We start from the raw sequence: 11,653 nt of genomic DNA, 5'->3' as shown, positions 1-11,653 counted from the left end.
TGTCAAGCAAGCCACCATCCCCATCACACCTTTGTAGATTTGATCACATTCCCTTTATACCTCAGAACATTGTCAACTACCACTTTATATACACACACAATTTCCCCACTTTCTAGTCTTCCCTACAGGCTTCAATTGAGATACCGAAGGAAATTGGCACTATGCAGGTGTGCATGACAATAACTTTCAAGCTTCATGGACATCTCTCAGCCTGGGTAGCGTCCACCGAGCTATGCGATTACTGATGCACTGATTCTGTATCAACAAGATCAAATTTGCGTAAATGACATATCCAGGAGCCCCTGCAGGAATAAGTTTTCTCTAACAGCTTTTATGTCTGCCCATGCATGTGATAGTAGATGGGATGGTGCTGATGCATGTAAGAGTGGATCTCAAAGTCAGAGTGTACCTCGTGCTTGCCCTTCATCCGGCACACTCGGATGTCGTTTTATTGGATTCCCAGTCCGTTTTCTGCCAAAGGAACGAAGCCCAGTCAGTTTGTTGTTGTGTGTGTGTACATGATCAGCTGTTAGTGCATGCTTGGTTTGTCGTGTGCGGTGGAGACATGAGTCCTACCTTGCTGTAGAACATCTCATCCCCGCCATGTTATCCAGCTCTACTCTGTACAGGTCATCTCTACAAAACACACAATGCAGTACTATTACTGTTTCAATGAATACTATAGGATATACATTATAAATGTAAGAAGGGGCTCAGCAAGTATTCAATGTTTTCAGCCACCATTTTTTATTTGTTGTTGTTTTTCAAATTAATTTTAGACTCAAACTGAATGAACAGAGCGACCGGCTAACAGAGTTACTGTACTGCAGCTATGCTACATAACACTCATTTAGCAAAATATGTGTATGTTTGTGTGTATATGCGAATGTAGGATCTGTGATGCTCATAACAGTGGCCCTGCTGTTGTTGTGCATTAGAACACATTTTTTATCAGCACACCATTTTCTGTAAGACTGCCACCTGTTTGGTGTTTTTATGTGACACAAATGTGCTGAAGCCGTGGAATTAAAAATGCGATGGAATTGTGAAATCTTTTATTTACATGAGGTGGATTGTATCATTATTTGTTTCATGCATTTGGTATGCATTCATCGTCTTGTTTATTACCAACTATCTTTGCATCAGGTGGACCGGATTGGGTCCGGGGAACACTATTTCCCATAAATGTGAACAAACAGCTTTCACTTGAACATTCAACAATGATGACTGAATGCTTCGTCGCCACAACAACTGAAAATGTCCTCTTCAGAATGACAGCAGACGGAGGCTGTGGCATCAAATGAAAGCAAAATGATATTTATGGGAGCACGTCGGTAACACACAGTTTGGAGGCGGTTGCCGTTGGTTACCTGGCTCCTATGTAGAGCGTGCGGTTGACTTGGAGGACCGTCTGAATGTGCAGCTCCTGTCTCTGAGCTGAACGATGAGCTCTGCCCAAGAACACCGGATACCTCCGCACAACTGACATGACACACAGACAAAACACACAAATAGAGTGAACGCTGACTTAGAAATAAGGTGCCTGCTCAAGGATGCAGTTAATGACAAAGCGAGTACTCTTCCCATCTATATTTACCCTAAAAACTTTTCTAACCTTCACTTTAATACTGTCTCCTCATTCGTGATGCTTTGTTCAGAAAAACAAAGGTAATGGATAGAGATGAATGGTGCAGCAGTTAAAGTACACTGGAACACTTAAATCCTCTCAGTGTTTTTTTTTCCGCTTTTGTTGATGCATGCAGCCCCATAATGAGTAAAACTGTGTGCAACCATTATTGTAATTTTACCGTGAAAAACGGCATCCCCTCTCCCCTCCACCGGGGGTCAAGGAGGGGTACAGACCTAAGGCTTCTCCGACTCTCCAAGACCCTGCTCTCACATCAGACCTCGTGAGAAGTAGTACCAGATAAGTGGCGAGAGTACGTGGCAGTATCAGAGTACGGAAAGTTCCGAGAGGATGAAACGCTCTCCACAGGGAGCCCATCATCAGGAGACAGATTGGGAGAACGTCCTCATTGTCCTTGACTGCAGGGGAGGGGAGAGAGGACGTAGCGATCCCATCTCCACCTGTCTCCTCCCTTTCTCTCTTCCACCCCTCAGCCTTCTCGCTTGTCATCCGTATCACCCATCCAATCCAATTGTCTCCCACTTTTTCATCTTCCTGCACCCCTCAAATCCATACAATCATTTCTCTCGGCTCTCGTTCTGTCTGTCTTTATGTCTTTCCTTCTCTCTGCTACCTATAGGAGTAAAGTCTCTTTATTTATCTGTACCCTGGACAGCAAGAAACCAGCGCCACACCAAAGCTCTGCCCCTTGACCCCCCGATGTCCAGATCCACTTGAAGCCATTCATCATCAACGCGCACATGCAGTCACACACTCTTACACACACAGCGGGAAGGAAACATACCCTCCACGGGGACATAGCTGAGTGGACCGGTTTTCTCTGGGACTAAGCCATCCGCCAGTCGAAGCAGCAGGAGAATAACTAAAGAGAGGCCGCGGTCGCCATGGCAGCAACACACATGCACTGAAGAGACAGGGGAGAAAAAACATCAATATAAAATATTAAATGTATGCTGTGTTACGCTATATGTTTCTTAATTACCAGCTGACTGGCGAACAGGGTCAGAAGTGCAGCATGGTGACTGCTGCCACCAACCCGGCTTTCAGCATGGAGCGTATGTGTTTGTATTGTCTGCTTTGTGGGTATGAGGATCTATTGTCAGAAATGTCACTCCATTGTTCACAGATTGCATAGAAGGGGGATTCTCACAGTCATATAACACACCAAGAGACCAAAACATTCACAGAATTACAAAGCCACTTTGGGAGGTAACGCTCCTTTCATTAATGGGTTTCTATAGGGAGATGTGAAGGATATATTATGGGTAATTTGCAGCAAGAAGGAATAGCTGAAGAAAGTGTAAAAAGAAGGGACGAAGGGTTGGTGACCCGGTAAGATGACACTCTTTCTAAAGGTCTAAAGTCAAGTATGTATTGCTCTAAATCCCGATCAAGGAGAAGGGAAGGGAAAAGATTTTGGATTTTATAAAAGCTAAGAGGCCGCAAAGGGTCACAATGTGCTGTTGAGATATGCTCACACACCACCACACACACACACACACACACACCCCCCCCCCCCCCCCCCCCACACACACAACACACAGTATTTCAGCACAGCGGTGCTTTGAGCTAAATGCTAACATCAACCTCCAAAATGCTCAGAGTGACATGATAACATGCTGATGTTTAGCAGCATAATGTATATGTAGGCATTTGCACCATCTGATTTTAACATGCTAACATTTGCTAAAATGCTAGCAAAATACAAAATATCTATATAAATATAGTTAAGGATAAAAGCAGGTAATTGGACAGGATAGGCATGCAGTGGTGCTGATGGTTACAGAGAACAATGCTACATTATGCGGGTGTTGCAGTCTGTTACAAGACCCCCGCAGTCTCATTCAGGGTGTTGCCATTTAACACAAGGCCATAGCTGTGGTTGATTGCAGCTGTTGGGTCATAAACCAAAACTGGGACACTGGGAATTTTGATCTGATGAAGGCACTAGATGAAAAAAGTCAAGGGAACACCAAAGTCATGGGATGCATCATATCATGGGGACCATGAGTATCTGAGTGAAATGGAAAGGCAATCCCTCCAATAGTTGTTGAGGCATTTCAGTTGGGCCCAAATTGGTGGACTGGCCAAAAAAAAGGTCAAAAACCCACGTAGAGGGGGTCAAACCCGCTCAAAACAAGGCCACCATGCTCTACATCTGCATCTCATCTCACATTTAAAGACAGGACAGTGGACTAACACTGCTGCACATACCAGTTATAAAATGTGGCAGCCACGCCATCAACACATGTATAAATGTAGAAGCTCTTCTATGCATCTACTCAAAATGCCTTTGGCTCAGCTACAGAGTCTTTGATGTGAGAATACTTTGAAAAAGAAGAGCGATATAAGAGAAGAAAAGACAAGACAAAAGTACTTCTCCGTTTTTTTGTCTTGGGTTGTTTGCGAGTGCTGGTAAAATCCTCGGATATGTAGAATTTGATGGAACACAGCTGAAAAGAAAGGTTAGAAATTGAAGAGAAATGTGCGAGGAATATGAACGTCGGTCCCATCAATCAACCTAAACACTGTGTTACATGTTTCCCCCCCCCCCCGCTTTTTTCCCTTTCATCCCCCCTCCCCCGTCTCGCTCCGCCATAACACACCTCCTCCCGTCATTGCTCTTTCTTTTTATTCCTTTCAGCTGGTCTGTTCCAGGATTTGAAAAAAAAAACCTACGACTATTTTTCAAAGGCAGAATAACAGGTAGAGAGGTAGATTTGCTAGTTTGCTCAGGTGATGACAGCTGCTATTTGAAGCACCCAGATGCACCCATGTAACACGCACATACTACTACATAAGCACATTCACCTGTGTTGCCAACAACATCAGATTGGGCATCCGTTTGAGTAACCGCTGTTTGAGGACATCAGTGAGGCGATGTGGTGCTGGCAGACTATACACTGGGGAACACTTCGAATTAAACTCTAAACCAGAGATTGCAGGTGTGACATCTCTAAGCCGTCCCTCATCAGAAGCACCGGAGAAGCCCTGAGGGAGGGTGGGAGGGGGTGTGGGGGTGGGTTAAATCTGAATCTTTATTAGGAGTCCATGAACTAGAACTGACTGAGTCAGGTGTGGGTCACACTCTTTTCATTATGGATCCAAATTTGAGCATCGAATGAAATTCGCTGTCTTGCATGGACTGAACTGATGGATGGATGGATCCAATGAGCGTGTGTTCCAGTGTGATTGTGGTGTGAGTAAAAAAAGAAATCCCCTCCTTGTTTTGAGCCATAACTCAGTCAAATCTGAACACACGTAAATGATACACACATTTTTAGGACATACGATGCGTAATAAATTCCTCCATGAAAGCGCTCAGAAATTATATAAACAAAGACGTAAAGACGTGCCTGAAGATCTTCACATTTTCCTTCAGTATCAAAGTAATCTAGTGACAGTTGTCTGTACATCCATTGGTATACATGCAGACAGGACTCCTAATGTCTAATTCTGTATACAGTTACCCTCACCTTTCACGGTCTTGCTGCTTCCCGGATTTGCATCGTGCATTGTTTTCTGCATTCTGATTGGCTGAACAGTCTCTCAGCTTCTTCTCTACCTGCGTGTCAATAACGTCGCGGTTTTTATACACGTACGAAAAAACACCACCTGCACCGCGGGCTTTTAAGAAGAAAAACCCGCTACAGAGCCGAGTCAGGATGCAGCGGCTCAGTCAGAAGAGCAGGAAATACACCGCGAGTCACTATTTTTCCTACTTTGTATTTTTTTCAGAATCATTTTTCATTTTCTCTTCTCCCGTTCTAATCGAGACTCTGGTCGCGGTGATGATTAAAATTATTATTTTACAGTACAGTAGTTATTTGTAAAAAAACGTTATGCAGTACTTTTATTAGTAAACAAATGCTTGGGCCTGTAAAAAGGGTTGTTCTTTGGTTTCAATGTATTATGGAGTATTTCATTGTATAATAATTGTAAAAAAAAAAAAAAAAGATTACTACTTCACGGATTTCGCCTATCACGGGTTCTTCTTGGAACGTAACCCCCGCGATAAACGAGCGTTCACTGTACTGTTAATGGTGCCAATTTGCCAAAATGCAAACCAACATAGAGTTAAAAAAAAAAAATGCTTTAGTAGTTGTACACTGAATCCATGGCGGCATTATACTTCCTGTTTACATACAAGGAACCTGTGAATATTTTGTCCTATAGTTTCTTTGTTTACATCCCCCAAGCACCATGGACATTGCAATAGTTGGAATTGTATATATCACTGTATCACAATCATTTTGTTGCATAAATCTGTCCTCAAACAGTACAATTCATATGCAAATGTAAAACATGACTAAGTAGCCCAACCTCTTTTGAAAATAACAATACCTGGCTAATACATGCTGTGACTCTGCTAAAAGCCTACAAGTAAAGAGAAAACAAGCGCTCCTTCCTCCCTTTCTGTTCCTTTCTCTCACACACACACACATGCTACATACCAAAACCCTGCAGCCAATCATTGACGTAGCCTCCTCATTAGAGCGTGTATTGATTAAGGTTATTGATCCATAAGATAAACCATCGGATCTCGGCCATGGCCGACACATCGGATCTCTGCTGCTCGCCAGTGCCACGGCAAAGGCCCTGAGCTATAAAAACATCAAGGGTTGGGAGTTGTCCTTACTGAGGCGAAGAGAGAATAGACAGATGAAAGATAAAAGAGATTTGAGTGAAAGACAAGAAAGAAGGATGAGACATGGCGCCTGCTACAGACTTCCAGCTCATCAAGCTTTAAAAAAGAGACCGTTGGTGACAGAATGAGTTGATGAGGAAATCAAGGAGAGAGAGAGGATCGGGTGGAACGGAGAAAGGGTGTTATGCTATTTGTGACAGGTCGTGTCGGGTGTGATAGGATTAAATGGTGTGACACTGACATGGTTATCATGGGATGCATGTAATGATGGCGACAGCCACACAGTGTAATCTGCCCTCATCCGGCGACCCATTAGCAAATCACCTGCTAACAGTCACATCATTAACCAATCAGCAGGCCATCTGAAGAAACCCAATAACCTGCTTTCCCCTCTTGTCCGTTCGTTTTGTCCTCATCTGCTGGGACTGGCGTTCAATAAAGTGTTTTTTCCCCGGTGTGTTCTGCCACAGCTGATCCAGAATGACAGGGGATAAACGGCATGCTGGGAGATTCCACACAGCCCACAGTATGCAAGGAACCATATGAAAGATATCTATTCAATGATTATGCAATTAATATTTGCCCATTTACCTATCCTAAAATGCCTCAGTGGCCTTAAGTGTATATTGGACATGCTCATGTTTGCACAAGGCATGTCTCAACTGCTGAAAGCTGCTGAGCAAGATCAATATACATCCTGCTAAACAGAGAGAGAATAAAAGAGCCTCCACGCTGAGGGGCGTTCACTGACCACGAGGAAACACTGAGACATAAATGGCCTCAGCAGTCCGCTGCAGATACACGTCTGCTATTGGCTGAGATGCTTGAGCCATGACCTGTGCTACACCCGACTACAGTACAGCCATTCATTAATCTTTAATGTGTGTGGGTATGCATGCCTGTGTGACAAAATCTAAACAAAACTGTTTTCTGATGCGTTGCGATAAATATTTGTGATTAGGTCTACAGGCAAAAGTAGTCCCTCTCTGTCTGTCTCTCTGGTCTCTGTCTCTCTCTCTGTGTCTATCCCTCAGGTCTATTTCTCTCTCAGTCCTTCCCTCTCTCTCTCTCTGTCTTACCCTCTGTCTCTTACCCTCTCTCTCTTTCTCTCTCTCTCTTCTAGCTGCGCCACTCCACTCTGTGCCTTTGTTACCGTAGCAACCAATAGCAAAGCTAGCAGAGATTCTCTATTGCAGTAGATTGAAGGCGAGGAGGGCGGGTTTGCCCCCTAATATAAAACATGCGTACACATGTGTAAGTGTCCGCACACACACACACACACACACACAGATACATGGACACACTGATACATGGACACGCATACACTTAATCGTTAACCCTGATCCCAAATGTTTCATATTCATATGAAAGTGCATGAACACATGGACACAACTAGGGAGGTGGGGGTCCCCTCTCTCTCAGAAAGGAGGGGATGGGGGAGCTGCAAGCATTTTGTCTCCACATTATCCACACTCTGAAGCGACAGCATAGCTGATGTGAAATCAATATGGCAACAATGGACTATATTCATTGAAAACGCAACAATGCTCTTATGTACACTTTTCACTTAGAAAAGATACTTACTGCTGAGAGATTGTTTTTTAATGGGGTTTCACTTTGAAAATATATAATATTTCAGCCGAATCTGAGTGAGCTAGCTGGGTGATCATTGTTCTGTGTTACTGCAAAACCACTCAGACTTGTTAAAAATACCAACTTACTGGACATAAGCAAGTAACTTGATTTTGGACAGAAAGAAGTACGCGTGAGGATAATTCTCCTTTTTCTTAATGCTTTTTGTCTAAGGAAGCTCTGAGACCTCCTCTGCCGGATTATTTTCTCTGTGGAAAAAAAAAATCAAGAAAATTAATCTAACTTTTGATTGATTGATTCCAAACTGGAACATGTCTGTGTTAAAGCAGTAAGTACAAGGCACACAGCACCCATACAGAATATATAAGATATACCAGAGATAATAAGTATTACATGAAGACTCTGCTGAGATGGAATCCTTACAAATTTCCTCCTTTGTAACACACTTGCTACTCTAAGACGGTATGCAGGTTAAAGCCGAATAAAAGGAGGAGGGGCCTGAGGCTAGAAACACAGACACGGGCTAAACTGGGAGAAGTGGGTCACCTTCACACTCAGGACTCCACCCTACAAGCACTATAGCTTCATTATTAGACTTAAAACTGATTTCCACTGTAATGGAAAGGACGTGAACAAAATGTAGCCGGGAGAGAGGTTTTTCTAACAGTGGTGCAGTGCTGATTCCAGATAACTAAAGGTCAGCCAAACATTGTGTGACTATCATAAATCTCTCATAGCGCGTCCATCAACAAAAGTAGGTTGCATTAAGTTGACTTAACAGATGTTACTCTCTCGGGTTTTTTAAGCTTAAAGCAAAGTTTTTAGAGGGACGTTGTGGGCTTGGACTTGGCATTGATTGCTCATTGGTGGTCATGCCTCTTTTTTAAAGATCATATTTCTTTTCTGTGTTCTTAATTCACCGTAAAGACATGCAGTTAAAAAAGGGGAATTTGGAAAGTATAAAAATGTGCTGACTTTGTATTTCAAGATGGAAGTTAGGAATCCTTTCACTCAATTCAGTAAATTTTATGGAGAAATATGAGCACTTTCACACTGGTGTCAACATTCAGATGATCTGATTGCCACTTGATTGAAAATGCATGACAAACACGTAGATTCAAGGGCTCTAACACACCAACCCCATGGCTGACTGTCGGCTCCCGAGGTCAAAAAAGTGCCTCAAACACACCTAAGGCGTCGTTCTGCCCATGCGCGAGACGTAAAAATCTCCATACAGCAGGTGGCGCTAATCTGTTGTTGTGCCCAAGAAAAGAAAACGGGAAATGGCGGATTCATCTCTCTAGACTCTAATAAACACAGAGCACGCTGTCGCCAGTCATGACTTCATCAGAGAGCGCTGACAGTAGTCAAGAAGGACCGTTACTCGCCGCAGAAAATACATGGCTAGTAATAAGAAGATACTGGCGTGGTCATCTCCGGTTTTCTCGTGCACTGATTCGCTGGTCATGGGCTGGCGCTCCAACAATCAGATTGGTCCTTGAGTCTGAATTCAACAAGTCAAATCAGCCAAATGAACACCACATCTCCTCCGACTGACGACGGAACACACCGAACAGACTCAGGGTCGTCGACCTCGCCAGATTGTCCGATGGACAATATCAGTTTGGTGTGTCAGCGCCTTAAAGAATCTAGATGAGTAAAAGCACACATTTAAGATTCCTGAAATATTTTGTCCACCAGGCTACCAGTATTTCGTACAGACAGTGTTGGTTGCTCGCTACTTGCGAGTTTTTTCTTAGAGAGTTAGATGAGAAGGTCGATACGACTCTATATCTCTCCATTTAATATGGCTATTTAGAGGTTATATTAGAATTGGTTTATGTGGTTTAATTTTTTGTTGTAGTTTAGTTTGTAATGCACATTGCATAGCTCCTCTTTTCACCCTGTATGTTGAGCTCTCTGTTTTAGCTACAGAGTGAGGCATATCACTTCTGTACCATCTATGTTTGGAGGTTTTTGTACAGATTAAACCAACAAGATCTAATATGTTGATTAATGAGCTTTGTAATAGTATTTTTATTACCTCAGACAACCTAGTTTGTTTCCAGTCTTCTCTCGTGCGAGGCTAAGCTAATTGGCTACTGGCTATAGTTTAATATTATTCTACAGACTGGGAGGGGTGTCAATCTTCCCATCTAAACCACCAGAACACTAATGTGCATATTTCCCAAAATGCCAAACTATTCCTTTAATTGAACATTGCTGTAAACACTTTCAAAGTGCTTATATTATGCTCATTTTCAGGTTCATAATTATAGTAAGGTTATATTAGAATTGGTTATGTGGCTTAATTTTTAGTTTAGTTGTACTGCACATTGCATCAGCTCCTCTTTTCACCCTGTGTGTGAGCTCTCTTTTTAGCTACAGAGTGAGGCATCTCACTTCTGTACCATCTATTTTTGAGGTGCACATGCACAGTACGTACTGCTACTTGTCAGTTGCAGAGTATGAGGGCGTGTCCTGACAGTACCTGGGAAAGGACTACTAGCCAGTCAGAAGCAGAGTATGAGGCCCTGACAGTACCTAGGTAAGGAACTACTAGCCATCAGAAGCAGAGTATAGGGCCCTGACAGTACCTAGGTAAGGACTACTAGCCAGTCAGAAGCAGAGTATGAGTGTCCTGACAGTACCTAGGTAAGGACTACTAGCCAGTCAGAAGCAAATATGAGGGCCCGACAGTAACTAGGTGAGGACTACTAGCCAGTCAGAAGCAGAGTATGAGGGCCCTGACAGTACCTAGGTAAGGACTACTAGCCAGTCAGAAGCAGAGTATTGCCCTGACAGTACCTGGTGAGGACTACTAGCCAGTCAGAAGCCGAGTATAAGGGCCCTGACAGTAGCCTAGGTAAGGACTACTAGCCAGTCAGAAGCAGAGTATGATGAGGCGTGCTACGCTAGCAGCTAGGAGAGCATTATAACATGTGTTACAAAGTGTAAAGGCTGGACTACAGTAGAGCTGTTTGGAGCTGTTTGTGTAACAGGGTTTCTGTTGGAGATGGTAAGTCCCTTTGGGGGGTACTTTTTGGGCTTTTTCATTTAGTAAACCTATAACGTGCATTATAAAACATATATCACAATAAAGGAAAGGGAAAAGCCAAAATCATAAAATAGCACTTGAGTTGGTATATTGTAATGGTAACCGAGGTAACTGGGGCTTCAGTTTGATGCAATCTCCCATTTAATGTGGCAATGCAGGTAGAAGCACAATATGTCAGAACAAACAGACCGGAGTGAAGAGAAATTAACACATAGATACGTATTATAAATTAATACTAAGACATGTATAAGATAGACAGACCTGTCCAACGTGCACTCATACAAACACGGTGAAACAAAGCCCAATATTCCATCACACGCAAACACATCCACACACACACACACACATACACACACAGACACAATCATGCTCTCTTCAGCTGTGTCCAGTCTTTATCTTTATAGAGGTGGAGGCGATATTCCCTCAAGTGGGCTGCCAGTCTCCTCAGAGCGTCAATCAGAGTAGGGAATCTGTCTTTTGCTGTTAAATTTCCTAAAATACTATTCAACTACAGGGTCATTTATATGCTAATGCAAAGGTTTACCTCGCATAGGCCTTTGACGCAGCTGTTCCGCCGGTTATTTGTGCCTGTGCGAAAGAGGAAAAATGACAGAAACAAGAGAGAATACAGTAGTGAGGGAGGGAATGGAAGAGATGAAAAAGAGAAGACGGTAGGGTAAGACGGAGATGAAGGAGGAGAGAAGAG

The 11,653-nt window shown here is 43.1% G+C and overlaps 1 long non-coding RNA gene across 1 annotated transcript; it reads right to left on the bottom strand.

Moving 5' to 3' along the window:
- Positions 1–600: 600 nt before the first annotated feature.
- LOC116685086 (uncharacterized) lies at positions 601–2,459 on the bottom strand. Its single transcript, XR_004330899.1, has 3 exons — positions 2,433–2,459; positions 1,371–1,482; positions 601–636 (listed from the first exon to the last, which is right to left on the bottom strand). It is a non-coding gene; the product is annotated as an uncharacterized LOC116685086 (long non-coding RNA).
- Between the last annotated feature and the right edge of the window lie 9,194 nt (positions 2,460–11,653).

Source organism: Etheostoma spectabile, unplaced genomic scaffold, assembly GCF_008692095.1.
Source record: "Etheostoma spectabile isolate EspeVRDwgs_2016 unplaced genomic scaffold, UIUC_Espe_1.0 scaffold00569511, whole genome shotgun sequence".
Taxonomy (NCBI): Eukaryota; Metazoa; Chordata; class Actinopteri; order Perciformes; family Percidae; genus Etheostoma; species Etheostoma spectabile.
Note: the sequence above shows the minus strand (reverse complement) of the source record. Positions and strands in the feature narration are given on the sequence as shown.